Source organism: Jaculus jaculus, chromosome 2, assembly GCF_020740685.1.
Source record: "Jaculus jaculus isolate mJacJac1 chromosome 2, mJacJac1.mat.Y.cur, whole genome shotgun sequence".
Classification (NCBI taxonomy): Eukaryota; Metazoa; Chordata; class Mammalia; order Rodentia; family Dipodidae; genus Jaculus; species Jaculus jaculus.
The window spans coordinates 44,443,869-44,460,812 of NC_059103.1; the positions used below are offsets into that span (position 1 = coordinate 44,443,869).

Here is a 16,944-nt window from a genome sequence, read left to right on the forward strand (position 1 = left end):
ACAGGACTAGAAACAATGGCTCAGCAGGGATGGGATACCTTCCAGTGAGTTGTTGGCCAGGAAGATCCCTGATACCCCCAAAACATTACAAGCCATTGCCAAGGCTCTTGATTTCTTACCAGGAATAGATGGTAAAACCCTATTGCTGAAGACTCCATATGCTTGGGCTGCAAGGTCACCAAGAAATCCTGCTGGAACTGAGCTGATAACCTCCTCCATGTAGACCAGCTGACAGAAAGCTGGAAAAAACTACACTGCATGAAGTTCCATGGGAGAGAAAGAAGTCACCGGTGGAGATACTCAACAGTGGATACTGCAAGCCCTAAATTTGGCCAGCCAGGCCAAAAGAGTCAACAAAGGTGCAATAGTGGCATATCCAATTGGACTGGAAAACATCTTCCCGACTATTTTACCCCGGTCACCTATGATCTGACATTCATTAGTCTTTAACAAGCATGTGGCACTGCTTAATACTGCTCATTTATCTCTTCACAAGATTTTGAGTTATCCTTGATTAGATTGCAAGCACCTCACAAACAGATTCCTATATTGTTTTCCCTACATTACTCATAGGCCTACATACATAAAACACTGGTCTTATGACCCAACATGTGTACATTTAGTAAAGAATAACTTTTCTGCAACAAATCTACATTATTTGTAGAAACATGGATATTCCGCTAGCCAATAAGTTAAGTGTTAGGAATCAGAAGCCATCAGATGATTCTGTGTCCCAGCACAGGACTGCAGTTGTTCATCCTGTGGGACCTCAACCTCCACGTCATAAACAAAATTTGGACCATCCCCCTTCTGCTTTTTCTCAAAAACTTCACCCATGATGCTCCTCCTTTTGACGAGCTCCTTGTCATCTGGTGGGTTCAGGTCCTCCTCGGGATCAATGGTGGTTTTCTGTCGAATTTGTTCCATCGTTTCTGCCAAGCTCTGTCCTCATAAGTAACCTCGTGAAACACTGAACAGCTTCTCGAGCTGTTTCAGGGACCCCTGCTCCAGTAACGCGTGTCGTGGGTTATTCTTTAATTGTTCAGCAGCTCTGGTGCAATCTGAGAAGGTGGAAAAGCTCCGTGCTGGCGTGACCTGCTGGCGACTCTTCCCCTTGGTTGCATTCTCATAAATTAAGATGACAGCTGGAGGCTGGAACCTAACTCCACATTTCTTGGCATTGGACATCATTTTCATACATACTTCATGGTAAACCACAGGAAATACTGACTTTTCAATAGACACACACTCTTCCTGCTTGGAGACATTTCGCCTGGAGCCTTCTGTTGTACCCCACTGTCCACTGGTACTCTCTGTACCTTCTAGACCTACTCACGGATTCCAAGGGTCCGTCCACCCACTTGCTTCCTGACCAGTGACTGTAAAGACACTGACCTGTGTCCCCACGGCACCTAAGCGGTACAGATTTCCCAACACAGACCCCATCCTTCCCCGAGTCACGCCTCCAGCATGATCCTAAAACTTTGGCTTTGCATAAATACATTTAGTTTGACCTAAATATGTTACATTAAACCTCTTTTCAGGATTCATGACTTCCATCTGTCCAGCAGTGCAGACCTGGGAGACATGGTGGCTGCTGTGCCTCTCCTGGTGGTACTCAAAAGTAAAACTGCTCTGAAGAAAGACCCTGTGGTGGTTTGAATGTCAAGTGTCCCTCATAATCTCATGTGTTTTGAATGCCTGGTCCCCAGCTGGTAGCAACTTGAGAACTGCTATGGAGCCTTTGGGAGGTAGTGCCTTGCTGGAGGAGGTGTGTCACTTGGGGTAGACCTTCGGGTTTATAGTCTAGCCCACTGCTTGGTAGGAACTAGCTCACTCTGACTACTTCCCTGCCATGGTGAAACTCCCCCTCCAAACCATAAGTGGAAATAAGCCCTTTCCTCCCATAAGCTGCTATTGGTCAGGTATGTGTCCCAGCAACAAGAAGAAAACTGCTCCAGACTCACATAAATGAACTTGTCCTGTGTGGATGCCAAGTTCCTGGGTAGGAAAAGCAGTACTTGGTGGGGATCATCCCACTGTGAGACCAAATATAACCATTTTAAGTATAAAAAAAAAAAAAGGCCCAGGCCTGACTTATATAGAGCACTAGCTGGCCAATGTACTGACCTTTTGCTTCTGTAAACTTTGCTTGCTTAATTGCTGCCTTTCCCCCTAACATTTCTGAGGAATCTCCACTTCAAGGACATTGCAGAAACACTCCACTGTGGGGGGGGGGGGCCTCTGACCACCTGCTTAGATAAGAAACTGAGGAATCTCCACTTCAAGGACAATGGAGATGACTTCATCTGCCTGGAGTGCCCCTAGCTCCTGCCCCCAACTTTGCCCGCTGAAACCCCAAGCCAATCAGAACTGTTTAAATCAACCAATCATGTATCTATCCCCTACTTCTTTGTTCGAATTCCTATATGAACCCCTTCCCCCAAAAGAAAGGGGCTCTGTCCCTCACTACCGCTGTGCCGGACTGTGGGGACGGAGCCCAGGCCTAGGCTTGCAATAAAGAAACCTGCTGCTTTTGCACTCGAGTGTCTCGGCTTCTGTGGCGGTTCTCTGGGTGACTCCTGGGCGACTGGGGGACTTGGCTCCTGGTCAGGGGTCTTGGCACAACACCACCAGCCCTCACGTACACACGTTGAGTGATTGCCTTCTCCTGTGTGCCTTAGGAGAGCTATCAAGTGTGTGTGTGGTTTAGTTGTATTCCAAAGCCCGCCCACTGAAGCAAGGCATGCTGTGGAAGGCCTTTGCAGATAATCTTCCCACAGTCAGTAAAGAAAGTTCTACTGAGGAGGAAGCAGGCTCAGAGAAAACAAGATCATATGGGCAACGGGGGACAGAGTCAGGATTTCTGGAAGAGGATGTGGTTGTTCCTCTAATAAGTGTGACTCGTTAAGCGAGGCAGGCCCCTATTATGACAAATGCCTATATTAAAGTACCTTCAAAGTGTCTCTTCCCTTATCTTCAGAATGCTGAGCATGGCCACAGGCATCCATGCTCACTAGTTTAATGTTTAAACAAGGATTCTATGACCTTGAGCTAAATATGCCCAAAAATGTGCCCGCCATCTTCTTTCCTTCCTTTTTTTTTTTTTTTTTTTTTTTTCAAGGTAGGGTTTCACTCTACCTCAGGCTGACCTGGAAGTCACTATGTCACTATGTAGTCTCAGAGTGGCCTTGAAATCACAGAGATCCTCCTACCTCTGTGTGGTGGTTTGATTCAGGTGTTCCCCATAAACTTAGGTGTTGTGAATGCTAGGTTCCCAGCTGATGGAGATTTGGGAATTAATGCCTCCTGGAGGGAGTGTATTGTTGGGGGCGGGCTTATGGGCTTTATAGCCAGTTTCCCCATGCCAGTGTTTGGCACACCCTCCTGTTGCTGTGGTCCATCTTATGTTTGCCAGGGGGTGATGTCCACCCTCTGCTCATGCCATCATTTTCTCCTGCCATCGTGAAGCTTCCCCTCAAGCCTGTAAGCCAAAATAAACCTCTTTTTCCCAGAAGCTACTCTTGGTTGGGTGATTTCTACCAGCAATGCGAACCGGACTGCAACACTCTGCCTCCCGAGTGCTGGGGTTAAAGGCGTGCGCCACCCCGCCTGGCTTCATGAGTATGACTTTATTAGCTTCTCTAAATATGCCTGAAGGGCAGTTGTGAAAGTGTAATGGTTACCTTCTCATCACCGGCACAAAACACCCAAGCAGAACAGCTTATGCGAGGAAAAGCTTTCTTTCAGCTTACAGTTTCAATGAGAAGTTTCCTCATGGTAGGAAAAGCAGCATGACAGAGCAGACGGCGGGGCATCAGATCTTGTCACATCAGCTGGGAGGAAGTAGAAAGAGATTATTAGCCGTCACTGGCAGGGGCTGCCCTATTAAGCCTCAGTGCCTGCACCCAGTGGTACACCTTCTCTACAACTCCACCTCCCAGAGGCCACATAACTTCCCCAATTTGCTACCAGCTGGGGACCAAGTATTCAAAACACATGAGAATGTAGGAGACATTTCATTCAAACCACCAGAGGTGGGTATTGTCACTTTTTTTTTTTTTTAAATAAGGTCTCACTGTAGTCCACTATGTAGTCTCTGGGTGGCCTCGAACTCATGGCAATCCTTGCCTCCCAAGTACTGGGATTAAAGGTGTGTGCCACCACACCTGGCTGTCACCACTTTTTAAAAATGTTTTTGTTGCAGGCTGGAGAGATGGCTTAGCAGTTAAGGCAGTTGCCTGCAAAACCAAAGGATCCAGGTTTGATTGCCCAGGATCCACATAAGCCAGATGCACAAGGTGGCACATGCATCTGGAGTTCATTTGCAGTGGCTGGTGATCTTGGTATGCTCATTCATTCTCTCTCTTTCTCTCTCAAATAAATAAAAATTTTAAATTTAAAAAAATTTGGTGGGCTGGAGAGATGGCTTAGCGGTTAAGCGCTTGCCTGTGAAGCCTGTGGACCCCGGTTCGAGGCTCGGTTCCCCAGGTCCCATGTTAGCCAGATGCACAAGGGGGCGCACGCGTCTGGAGTTCGTTTGCAGAGGCTGGAAGCCCTGGCGCGCCCATTCTCTCTCTCTCCCTCTATCTGTCTTTCTCTCTGTGTCTGTCACTCTCAGATAAATAAATAAATAAATGAACAAAAAGATATTAAAAAAAAATTTGGTGCTCATTTCGGCAGCACATATACTAAAATTAGAATGATAGAGTAGATTAGCATGAAATTTGCGAAGCATTCCATATTTTTAAAAAACATTTTTTTGTTGTTGTTTCTTTGAAAAAGGCAGGGCATGAGAATGGATGCACCAGGGCCTCCTGACACTGCAAACAAACTCCAGAAACATGCACCACTTTGTGCATCTGGCTTTATGTAGGTACTAAGGAACTGAACCTGGGCCGTCAGGCTTTGCAAGCAAGTGCCTTTAACCATTGAGTCATCTTTCCAGCCCTAGGTATTATTGCCATTTTGCCAAGTTTTATGACTAACACAAGAAGGTTCCAATTAAATGTTGGACCAATGGATGGATGGATGACTTGCCCAAGATCACTAACATGAAATGGAAGAGCCGGAACTAAGTCTTGCTCTAATTCTCAACGTGGTACGCAGTTGGTGCCTCTCTGGGGACTTAGTGATGCTGTTGCATACGTGCACTGGAAGTGGGGAGTCATGATGGTGTTTTGTAATGCAATGACCATTTAAAGAAGCTCCCAGCATGAGATCAATACACCCATTCATCAATGGGTGTACTGACAGCAGCAACAATAACCTAAAATTAACAAGCTGTGTTTCTCATGGAAATCCTCTTGAGGAGCTGTGCAAAGGCACCAGGCCTGAGGGGAAAGGCTGGGCTCCCCTGGAGAAACATGAAACAGACTTGTCTGGTTTAAATACTTTTATTATGCTCATCAACCTGCTCTGTAAGCACTACACTTAATGTTCATATTCATATGGTAATGCTACTCTCACGTTTGGTTAGAGAATCTTCTCTTTTCAGATGGTGGTGACCACTGGGATGACCCACATAGTGCTGAGAAGAAGTGACGGAGGAGTGTCCAACACTGAAACATCTCTATCACACCTTCCAAGGCTCAGGGTTCATTGCAAAAGAGGTGGCGGGAAGGATGTAAGAGCCAAAGGAAGGGTACCACTCCTTACAGTGCAACTCTCCAGACAGAAATTGGCCTTGATATCCACGACCTCTCAGTGCCTAGCAATACCTTCACAAGACCCTCATAATAGGAGAAAAAGACAATGATATCAAAATAAAAGAGAGACAATGGGGAAAAGGAGGGGATATGATGGAGAGTGGAGATGTGAAGGGGAAAGTGGAAGAGGAGAGGGAATTATCAGGGTTTATTGTCTGTAAGTATAGAAGTTGTCAATTAAAAAAATATACATTAAAAAAAAAAAAAAAGAAGTTGGGCGTGGTGGCGTATGCCTTTAATCCCAGCACTTGGGAGGCAGAGGGAGGAGGATCACCGTGAGTTCAAGGCTGCTCTGAGACTACATAGTGAATTCCAGGTCAGCCTGGGCTAGAGTGAAACCCTACATCAAGAAACCAAAAAAAGAAAGAAAGAAAGATGAAGCAGAGATTTACAGAACCAGTCAGTGGGAGTGGCAGCCAGACAAACACACTTCCAGACCCGCCAGGTGGCAGTGTAAGAAGCCCCCCTCTTCCCACCCCCGCTCTTGGGGAGCTCCCCTTCCCTGGTGGTCCCAAGGCCTAGATGGGGGCCTTTAGAGATCAAGCTCTTGCTTTGCTCAAGGCCCAGAGCCTCCTTTTTTGGAGCAATGTGTCCCAGGAGGGCTTAGCCCAGCTGCTCCCACTATTGAATCCTGCCTGTGAATTCTTCCTTTCCTTCTTCAAGTCCCCAGAAAGGCAAAGGGCGAGCTCAGCAGAGAGGCACCTGGAGCCCCTCCCAGGGCTAACCCGGAGTGCTCACTGAGCGCAGCCAGGCCCATCATAAGTCCAAGACACCTGCCATGCTAGAGAGAGCGCTCTGACTGACCTCATTCCTGTAGGCAGAGAGAACACAGACCCACGAACTTCCAGGCGTATGGAGGGATGTGTAAAACATGTCAGAGATAGACCCTGCCCTCAAAGAATTGAGACTTTGGCGGCCAGGGAGATGGTTCAGTGGTTAAAGGTGCTTGCTTGCAAAGCTCGGGTTCAATTTCCCAGCACCCACATAAAGCCAAATGTAATAAGTGCCATAAGCATCAGGAGTTCATTTGCAATAACAAGAGAACCTAGAGTGCTCATACATGCACACACACGCAGATAAATACATAAATAAATGTCTATATATATATATATATATATATATATAGTTTATATTTCTATATATATAGATAGATAGAATTTTGTTGTTGTTGTTTTGTTTTGTTTTTCAAGGTAGGGTTGCGCTCTATCCCAAGCTGAACTGGACTTCATTATCCTCCTGATCTACCTTTTTGGAGACTGTGTGCCCATACAGCCTGCGTGGGGAGCAGTGAGCCATCTTCCATGCAGTCCACTGGGAGCTCTCTACAGACGCAGAGGAGGCAGCAGGATAAGAAGTGTGTGTGGGCTTCTGCCGCTTTCCTTCCAGGACATTCCTGGTCCCAGGAGGTATGCCTGGTGTTGGCTGGTGGCACAATCCTCAGATCTGAAGGATCTTCCTGGGGTTGATTCTGGGTGAGGCTCTAGCTTCTCAGGGGCACCACTTGACATTGCTCAATCTCATCTCTTAGAATCCTCACGGCAACACCACCAGAAGGACTTGTTAGCTCGGGCTTTTGGTCTCTGTCAGGAATCACTCGTCCACTCAGGGGGCTCCTCTGTGCCAGGCTTGCCCCAGGCTGCTGTGAGGACATGTGTCCTAGCTGCACGTAGCTGGGATGAGCCTCCAGACCAGACACAGTCCATGAGAGAATTGGCGTTTATTTAAAGCTTACAGATCCCCAGGTTCGTCTCCCCGGGACCCACGTACATAAGCCAGATTCACAAGAGGGCATGCACATCTGGAGTTCGTTTGCAGTGGCTGGAGACCCTGTTACACCCATAGTCTCTCTCTCTCTCTGTCTTTCTCTCTCTCTTTCCCCCTGTCTCTACCTGCCTATTTCTGTATCTCTCTCTCTCAAATAAGTAAATAAAATATTTTTCAAAAAAACAGCCTTGGCTGGAGAGATGGCTCAGCAGTTAAGGCATTTGCCTACAATGCCTAATGACCTGGGATCAATTCCCCAGTACCCACATAAAGCCAAATGCACAAAATGGAGCATGTATCTGGAATTTGATTACAGCTGCTAAAGGCCCTAGCATGCCCATTCTCTCTCTCTGTATGTCTTTTTCTGCTTGTAAATAAATAAATAAAAATATTTTTTAAAACCTTAGCATCCCTTCTTTCCTCTTTCACACCCAGCAATACACATGAAAGTCAGTTTAGATTTTTTTTCCAAAGAACTCATTGACCTCAAGTTCCTTCTGCTTGGTACCAAGCCCAAGTCACTGAAAGAAGCAGTTACCAGCTTGGCAGTGTACTGCCGATGGAACGGGTAGGGCAGACATACCAATGAATAGGCCAAAATGTCATCCTATTCACTGAATCAGCATTTCACAGGCACCTGCTCCACAGCCAAGCACTGTGCTAGGCACCAAGGACACAAAGCTTCTGACCTATGCATGGGGAAGACTCCCCCTCTCTCTGTTCTGCCTCTTACCCCTCTGTTTCTTTCTCGAATAAATAAATTTCATGATAACATTCATTAACAAATAATTTCAAAATATAAATTTTTATTTTCTACAATTCAAGGAAAAACATACACATGTACATACAGAAAAGAAAAACAATTTTTTTTCGAAGGAGGGTCTCACTCTAGCCCAGACTGACGTGGAATTCACTATGTAGTCTCAGGGTGGCCTCAGTCTCACAGCACTCCTCCTACCTCTGCCTCCGGAGTGCTGGGATTAAAGGTGTGTGCCACCATACCTGGCTCAGAAAGAAATAGGAAAAGGTGTTGAACAATAAGGACTCTAAGTGGGAGGTATATATTAATTATACCCATAAGATTTCTATAACTTTGAATTTTTTAAATATTTTTTAAAATTGATTTATTTAACAGAGAGAGAGAGAGAGAGAGGGAGAGAGAGAGAAGAGGTGCACCAGGGCTTTTAACCACTAGAAACAAACTCCAGACGCTTGTGCCCCCTTGTGCATCTGGCTAACATGGGTCCTAGGGAATCAAACCTGGGTCCTTTGGCTTTGCAGGCAAACGCCTTAACCGCTAAGCCATCCCTCCAGCCCATGAAATTTTTTTTCTAAATAAAAAGTTAAGCAGCTGGGTGTGGTGACGCACACACCTTTAATGCCAGCATTTGTGAGTTCAAGACCAGTCTGAAACTACATGGTAAATTGCAGGTTCCTGGGACAGAGAGAGACCCTATCTCAAAAAAAAAAAAAAAAAAGTGCAGTCCCCACAAATTTGGTTTGTCATGGTGAACAGACAAACACACACCCAGTTGCAGGTAGTATGGCCAACTTCAGGCATTCCCTTTAAAGACAGCGTTCTTTTTTGTTGTTGTTGTTGTTGGTCATTTTTATTTATTTGAGAGTGACAGGCAGAGAGAGAAAGAGGCAGTTACAGAGAGAGAGAGAGAGAGAGAGAGAGAGAGGGAGGGAGAGAATGGGCACGCTAGGGCCTCCAGCCCCTGCAAACGAACTCCAGACATGTACGCCCGCCCCCTTGTGCATCTGTCTAATGTGGGTCCTGGGGAATCAAGCCTTGAACCGGGGTCCTTAGGCTTCATATGAAAGTGCTTAACCACTAAGCCATCTCTCCAGCCCGACAGCGTTCTTTTGGCCCTTGAGCTGCCCAGGATAAAGGCGAGCCCTGAAGAGAGTAACCAGCAGGGCTTCTCCCTTCCTGGCAGTTCTCCCCTTCAGGAAAGTCGTTCCTCCCAAGCGAGGCAGGCCAGAGAATCTCCAGGAAGGTGGCTCCCAAGGGACCCTATCCACATGTACAAAAACAAGGGGTTGGGGATGCTGGTTCTATGTCACATGTCACAACCCACTGTGGGAACTAATGTCGTCACTGCTTCCTGAAACAAAGGAAATCCAGCACCCAACCCACGCAGTGCTTGGACCAAACCCTGTGCTTGCTAGGCAGGTACTCCACCACTGAGCTGCACCCCCAGCCCAAAACCAGACCTAAAAGCCCTCTCACATCCACAAAATAAGCCTAGAAAGACAAAGTAGCCGTTTTCAGAAATCACCAAACTCTACTGGCTCCTTTGAGAGTAAATTCCAGACCTAAAGGGTTAAAAGACCAGCAAAAGACACAATTAGGTTAGAGGTCTGTTGTCTCCCAGCACTGTCAAAAGTGGTGACACACGCCTTTAATCCCAGCACTTGGGAGGCAGAGGTAGGAGGATCAAGGCCACCCTGAGACTGCAGAGGGAATTCCAGGTCAGCCTCAGCTAGAGTGAGACCCTACCCTGAGAAACCAAAGAAGAAAAAAAGTCACAAGTTCATCTGACTTTAAGGTCTCCAGCCAGAAGCTGTCCTCATGCCTGTCTGCTTTTACTTGCAACAGCCATCCTGAAAATTAGCACAACTATTTGAAAAGGAATAGTTGGGGCTGGGGAAATGGCTCAGTGGTTAAGAGTGCTTGCTTATGAAGCCTGCTAGGCCAGGTTCAATTCCCTAGTACCTAGGTAAATTAGACCCTAGTACCCATGTTAGATACACAAAGTGGCCCAGGTATCTGGAGTTTGCTGTGGGAAGAAGCTCTGGCATACCCATTTTCTCTCTTTCTTTCTCTGTCTCTCACAAATAGGTATATAAATAAATATCTTAATTACTTATTTGTTTGAGGAAGAGAGAGAATGGGCATGCCAGGGCCTCTAGCCACTACAGACACATTCCATGTGCCACCTTGTACATCTGGATTTACATGGGCACTGGGGAATCAAACCAGGGTCTGAGGCTTTTCAGGCAAGCACCTAAACTGCTAGGCCACCTCTAATTTTTTTGTTTTGTTTTGTTTTGTTTGTTTTTCGAGGTAGGGTCTCATTATGGCCCAGGCTGACCTGGAATTAACTCTGTAGTCTCAGGGTGCCTTGAACTCATGACGATCCTCCTACCTCTGCCTCCCGAGTGCTGGGATTAAAGGTGTGCACCACCATGCCCGGCTCATCTCTAATATTTTTTTTTCTTTTTTAATTTTTATTAACATTTTCCATGATTATAAAATATATCCCATGGTAATTCCCTCCCTCCCCACCCCCACACTTTCCCGTTTGAAATTCCATTCTCCATCATATTACCTCCCCATTACAATCATTGTAATTACATATATACAATATCAACCTATTAAGTATCCTCCTCCCTTCCTTTCTCCACCCTGTATGTCTCCTTTTCAACTTACTGGCCTCTGCTACTAAGTATTTTCATTCTCACGCAGAAGCCCAGTCATCTGTAGCTTCATCTCTAATATTTTTAAATATGTTTTATTTACTTATTTATTTGAGAGACAGACAGATATATATAGAGAGAATGGGCACAACAGGTCCTCCAGCCACTGCAAACGAACCCCAGACAAACATGCCACCTTGTGCATCTGGCTTATGCAGGTACTGGGAAATAGAACCTGAGTCCTTTGGCTTTGCCAGCAAAGCACCTTAACAGCTAAGCCATGTCTCTAGCCTCCAATATTCTTTTCAATTGTTTTTTTAAAAAGTAAATTTAAAAGAAGTAAATAAAGCCGGGCATGATGGAGCACACCTTTAATCCCAGCACTCGGGAGACAGAGGTAGGAAAAGTGTTGAGCTCAAGGACACCCTGAGACTACATAGTGAATTCCAGTTCAGCCTGGGCTAGAGCAGGACCCTACACCCCAAAAAATAAATAATTAAAAGAAAAGAATTGATTTTCTAAGGTAGAGTCTCATTCTAGGCCAGGCTGATCTGGAACTCACTCTGTAGTCCCAGGCTGGCCTCAAACTCACAGCAACCCTCCTACTTCTGTCTCCCAAGTGCTAGGATTAAGGCATATGCCACTATACCCAGCAAAAATATTTTTAAAAGGTGGCCCCCAACACCTCAGCACTGAAGCAGACCAAAAATGAACCCAACATGGCTCAGGGAAATTTTGCGGAAGAGGGGGCGGAAAGAATGTCAGAGTCACATGTTGGGTCATGATTTGCAGAGACATTTAGCATACCAATAACTGGGGACTAACTCCACAATGCACGACCCATTTACATCAACAAGGAGGGTCTAATGGGAGGGGGTAGATCATAGATGAGCCTAAACAATGGTACCAAACTGCCTGTATTTGATGAAAAGAAAACTAATAAATCAAATTAAAAATAAAAAAATAAAATAAATAAAATAAATATTTTTAAAGGGCTAGAGCATTGTCTCAGTGGTTAAGATGTTTACCTACAAAGACTAACAAACTGAGTTTGATTCCCCAGTACACATGTAAAGCCAGAAGCACAAAGTGGCTTGGGCATCTGGAGTCTGTTTGTGGTAACTGAAGGCCCTGGCACCTCATTCTGTCTGTCTTTCTTCTGTTTCTCTCTCTCTCTCTGCTGGCAAATAAGTAAATAATTGCTTTTCTGTCCTCCATCGTTAAAAAAAAAAAAATTTTAAGAAAAGGAAACAAGCCAGGCGTGGTGGCACATGCCTTTTATCCCAGCACTTGGAAGGCAGAGGTAGGAGGATCATCATGAATGAGTTCAAGGCTACCCTGAGATTATAGGCTGAATTCCAGGTCAGCCTGGGCTAGAGCCAGATCCTACCTCAAAAACAAAACAAGAACAAAAGGAACCAAAGATCCTGAGAGCAGCTAAATGCTCTGAGTGGGGTCAAAGCACATGGCCTAAGATGTGTTCTTCTTTTTATTTATTAAGAACATACTTTGGAGCCAGGCATGGCGGCGCTCATCTTCAATCCCAGCACTTGGGAGGCAGAGGTAGAAGGATCACCATGAGTTTTAGGCCACCCTGAGACTACACAGTGAATTCCAGGTCAGCCTGAGCTAGAGTGAGACCCTACCTCAAAAAAAAAAAAAAAGAAAAAAAGAATATGTTTTGGGGTTTTGTTGTTGTTTGGGTTTTTTTCTTTTTCTTTTTTTTTTTTTTTTTTTGAGTTAGTGTCTAAATCTAGCCCAGGCTACCAGGCACTCATTTTGTAGTAGAGCAAAAGCCTGCCTCAAAAATAAATAAAAGTAATGAAGTAATTTGTTTGGCAGATGTAATTTCAAGATAGCAGAGCACTCAGGCTCTGGAATAGTTACAGTGTCCAAGTACACTGTGAGAACTAGAGAGAATTAGTGGAGAAGAAAGATGTGGGTGGACAAAAGTGTAGTTTGACAAAGTAAGGTGAGTGAGTTTAGTTATAGGGCTGGAGAGATGGCTTAGCGGTTAGGCACTTGCCTGTGAAGCCTAAGGACCCAGGTTTGAGGCTTGATACCCCAGGACCCACATTACCCAGATGCACAAGGGGACGCATCTGGAGTTTGCAGCAGCTGGAGGCCCTGGTGCGCCCATTCTCTCTATATAGATATCTGCCTTTCTCTCTCTATCTGTCGTACTCAAATAAATAAATAAAAATAAACAAAACAATTTTTTAATTATAAACAAGGCTGGTGCAGAGAAAGCAAGTAAGGACCCCCCTAAGCCAGACGCACAAGGTGGTACATGCATCTGTAATTTGTTTAGAGTGGCTGAAGGCCCTGGGGCGTCCATTCTCTCTCTTTCTCTCTCTCTCTCTCTCTCTCTCTCTCTCTCTCTGTTTGTTTTTTGGAGAGGGGGAGGGTTGGTTTTTCAAGGTAGGGTCTCAGTCTAACCCAGGCTGACCTGGAATTCACCATAGAGTCTCAGGGTGCCCTCAAGCTCAAGGCAATCCTCCTACCTCTGCCTCCCAAGTGCGCTCTCTCTTTCTCTCTCTCTCTCTCTCTCAGATAAATAAAATAAAATAAAGAATATGCTTTGGGAGCCGGGCATAGTGGTGCAAGCCTTTAATTCCAGCACTCGGGAAGCAAAGGTAGGAGGATCATCATGAGTTCAAGGTCACCCTGAGACTACATAGTGAATTGCAGGTCAGCCTGGGCTAGAACAAGACCCTACCTCAAAGAAACGAAAAAAAAAAAAAAAAAAAAAGAATATGCTTTGGGGTTGGAGAGATGCCTGAGCAGTTAAGGCACCAGCCTGCAAAGCCTAAGGACTCATGTTAAACTCTTCAGGTCTCACATAAGCCAGATGTACAAGGTCACACATGCACACAAGGTAGTGCACAGTCTGGAGTTCCATTACAGTGGCTAGAGGCCCTGGCATGCCAATTCTCTCTCTCTGTCTTACTCTTGCTCTTGCTGTTTCACATAAAAATATATGCTCAAAAAATATATGCTTTGTATGGACACATCATGTGTGGGTACCTTCATTTCCCTCCTCCCTGCCCCCATTCCTCTGAGGCCCTCCTCAGTGGGATTGCTGGTGCTCTCCATGGGGTTGTGGGCTATGAGCTGTCAGAGCAGCAGTCAGTCACTGTTGGGGGGGGGGCAATGTTTCTGGACATGCCCTCCCAACCTGTGGCTTTTACAATCTTTCTGCCCCCTCCTCCACAAAATTCTTAGCTGCAGCAGGTGTTTTAAGTCTACTTCAGTGATGAGCTCTCAGGAGCTTCTGTATTTCTGCTTCGGTATGTGCCAAATATCCTCAGTATTTGTCTCCTTCACTCTGGCATTGTCGGGCTCACCATGGACTTTTTATTATTATTATTATTTTATTTACTTATTTATTTTTGTTTTGCTTTTCAAGGTAGGGTTTCATTCTAGCTCAGGCTGACCTAGAATTCAATATGGAGTCTCAGGGTGGCCTCGAACTCATGGCGATCCTCCTCCCTCTGCCTCCCTAGTACTGGGATTAAAGACGTGGCCACCATGCTCAGCCCTCACCATGGACTTTTTTTTTTTTTTTAATTTGTTTATTTATTTATTTGAGAGTGAAAGAGAGACAGAGAAAGAAAGAGGCACAGAGAGCGAATGAGCGCACCGGGGCCTCCTGCCACTGCAAACAAACTCCAGATGCATGTGCCACCTTGTGTGTCTGGCTTACGAGGGTCATGGGGAATCAAGCCTGGTCTTTAGGCTTCACAGGCAAGTGCCTTAACTGCTGAGCCATCTCTCCAGCCCTGTGCTCTTTTTATATTTGTACTGCCAAGGTTCAGCTCAGAGTCTCACATAGACACCGCCTCCACACCTTTGAGCTGCGTGCATGAATAAATGAATAGTTGAAGAGCTGGAAGATTGGAGACAAGAAGTATTTTTCTTAAGGCACTGGTGAAGAGGGACTCTTGAAACAATAGAGCAATGAGCATGGCACTGAGTGGAAGCCCGTGCCAGGCTTGCACTCTGGCCCTGTCCCCATTCTCTGGGGATCTTTAAAGGTCATCTTGAGATCCTTCCTTTCCTCCTTCCCCGTATCAAATTTGTTTCCAAGTTCTCTGGTATCTCCTTCTTTTCCATCACAGTGGCCACATCTTGGCCTCGGTCCTTATCGCTTGGGGCTGGTCTGGACTGAGTGTCTGGCAGAGTGAGCCCAGCCTGGGAGGCAGCTAGGAGGCTATCTCCATGACTCAGGCTACAGTTGACACGGGCTTTGTCCCCCTCCCCCCATGGCCTGGGTCTTCCTACTTATCAGCTGCCCTCACATGTACCCCATCCTGTCCAGCAGCGCCCAGTTCTCTGCTTGGCAGGTAGTCCTCCTCTTCCCCTCCCCCCCCCCAGCCCCTTCCTTGGGTTTCAATTAACTAGCTGCCTGTAGATTACAGCAAATTTACTCTCCCTGAAATAGAAGTGACCCATAACGAGGCTTAATGAGATCATCCCCCAAGGAATGTAATAAGGGACAATCCCTTTAGCCAGGCAGATGAGAGTGTCAGTTGTGTTTGAAAGAGTTGGGGGGAGGGAAGGTAAGAGGGTCAGTGCCCCACCTCTGGGGTGTATGGATGCTCTGGGGCTCCTGGGACAGACAGATAGCAGTGTGGGTGGGATGGGAAGCAGCGAGAGTAGCTGGGTGAGAAAACCCAAAAGCACAACTTCATGATTTTATAAGCATGCTAAAGAGCCAGCAGCAAACCTGATGCCTGCCCTCATTCAGCGGCACACGAAGTGCCGGCTTAATTCCAGAGGACAAGCCAATAGCTTCAGATGCCTCAGACAAAGATTTTGAGGAGGGACCCTTTGTCCTCTCTTGAATTAATAGAGATGGACACTGGCATCTAGCACAGAGGAGCTTGTCTTACAGGCAAGGAAAGGAATGCTTGTTTTCCTGCTCTTTAAAACTGTGCCAGCTGTGGTCAGTGGCCAGCCTGACAGAAAGATCACGAGGGATCCTGGATGAATCCTCCACTGCCTGCACTTCTACCTGAATAACGTACCTTCTTGCCCCCCCCCAAAGCCCTCATCTGCCCATTCCGTGGAGGGCAGCTGTCCCCTCCCTGTACACCAGAGCATGCAGCCTCTGCTCTATACGTGGTCTCTGTCCAAAAGCTTGAGTCTGAAAGACTCCCAAGACGTGACCTAGTGCAGCTATCCCCCTAACTTTCAAGCAAGCGATGATGACCCAGGGAGGTTAAGGGACATCTCTGAGGTGCTAGTTTTCTGCGTGACAATTAGCCCCTCGTAGCAGATAAAACCAGCGCACACTCAACACACTTCTTGTGTGCAGCGTGCAGCACCATTGCTGGGCTGGCAGGTTCAGGTCTCAAAAGACAGAGATCATGCGACTGTGGATAAAGTGCTTGCCCCACAAGCATGAGTACCTGAGTGCAGATCCCCAAAACTCACAGAAAATGCTGCTGTAATCCCAGCATGCCTACAGCAAAATGGGAGATAGGAAACTAAGCTCATGGACCAGATAGCCAGGCAAACAGCAGGGAGCAATAAGAGATTCTGCCTCAACCAAGGTGTAAGGTGAGAACACACCTGAGGTATAATCTGCACACATGTACCCTGGCAGGCACATGGCCTCACACGCGCGCGCACACACACACGGTTTGTTGTTTGGGTTTTTTTTTTTTTCTAGATGAGATAAGAACTCTAGCCCAAGCTGACCTCTTGCTACTGAAACCTCACTCCAGTTGTACATGCCACTTTGAATCTGGCTTTATGTGAGTACTGGGAAATGGAACCTCATGATAGCAGGATTTGCAAGCTACTACCTTTAACTGCTAAGCCATCTCCTCAGGTCCCCAAATTGCTTCCATTGTCCCAGGGTCCCACCCCCACTCAAGAGGAAGGGGTCATGGAGAGCACTAACAGCAGGACCCCTGAACCTTGAGACCACCCTAAGATCTGAAGACAGAGAACCTGCCTTCATATAGGAGTGTGTCCCCAGGGACCTGCTCAGAATTCAGAATCTTCCAGAGTCTAGAAAGCAGATAATTAAACCATA

General features: G+C 46.3%; 1 pseudogene; it reads right to left on the reverse strand.

The window, feature by feature from the left end:
* Positions 1 to 706: 706 nt before the first annotated feature.
* Positions 707 to 1,197, reverse strand: LOC123458497 (annotated as a pseudogene).
* Between the last annotated feature and the right edge of the window lie 15,747 nt (positions 1,198 to 16,944).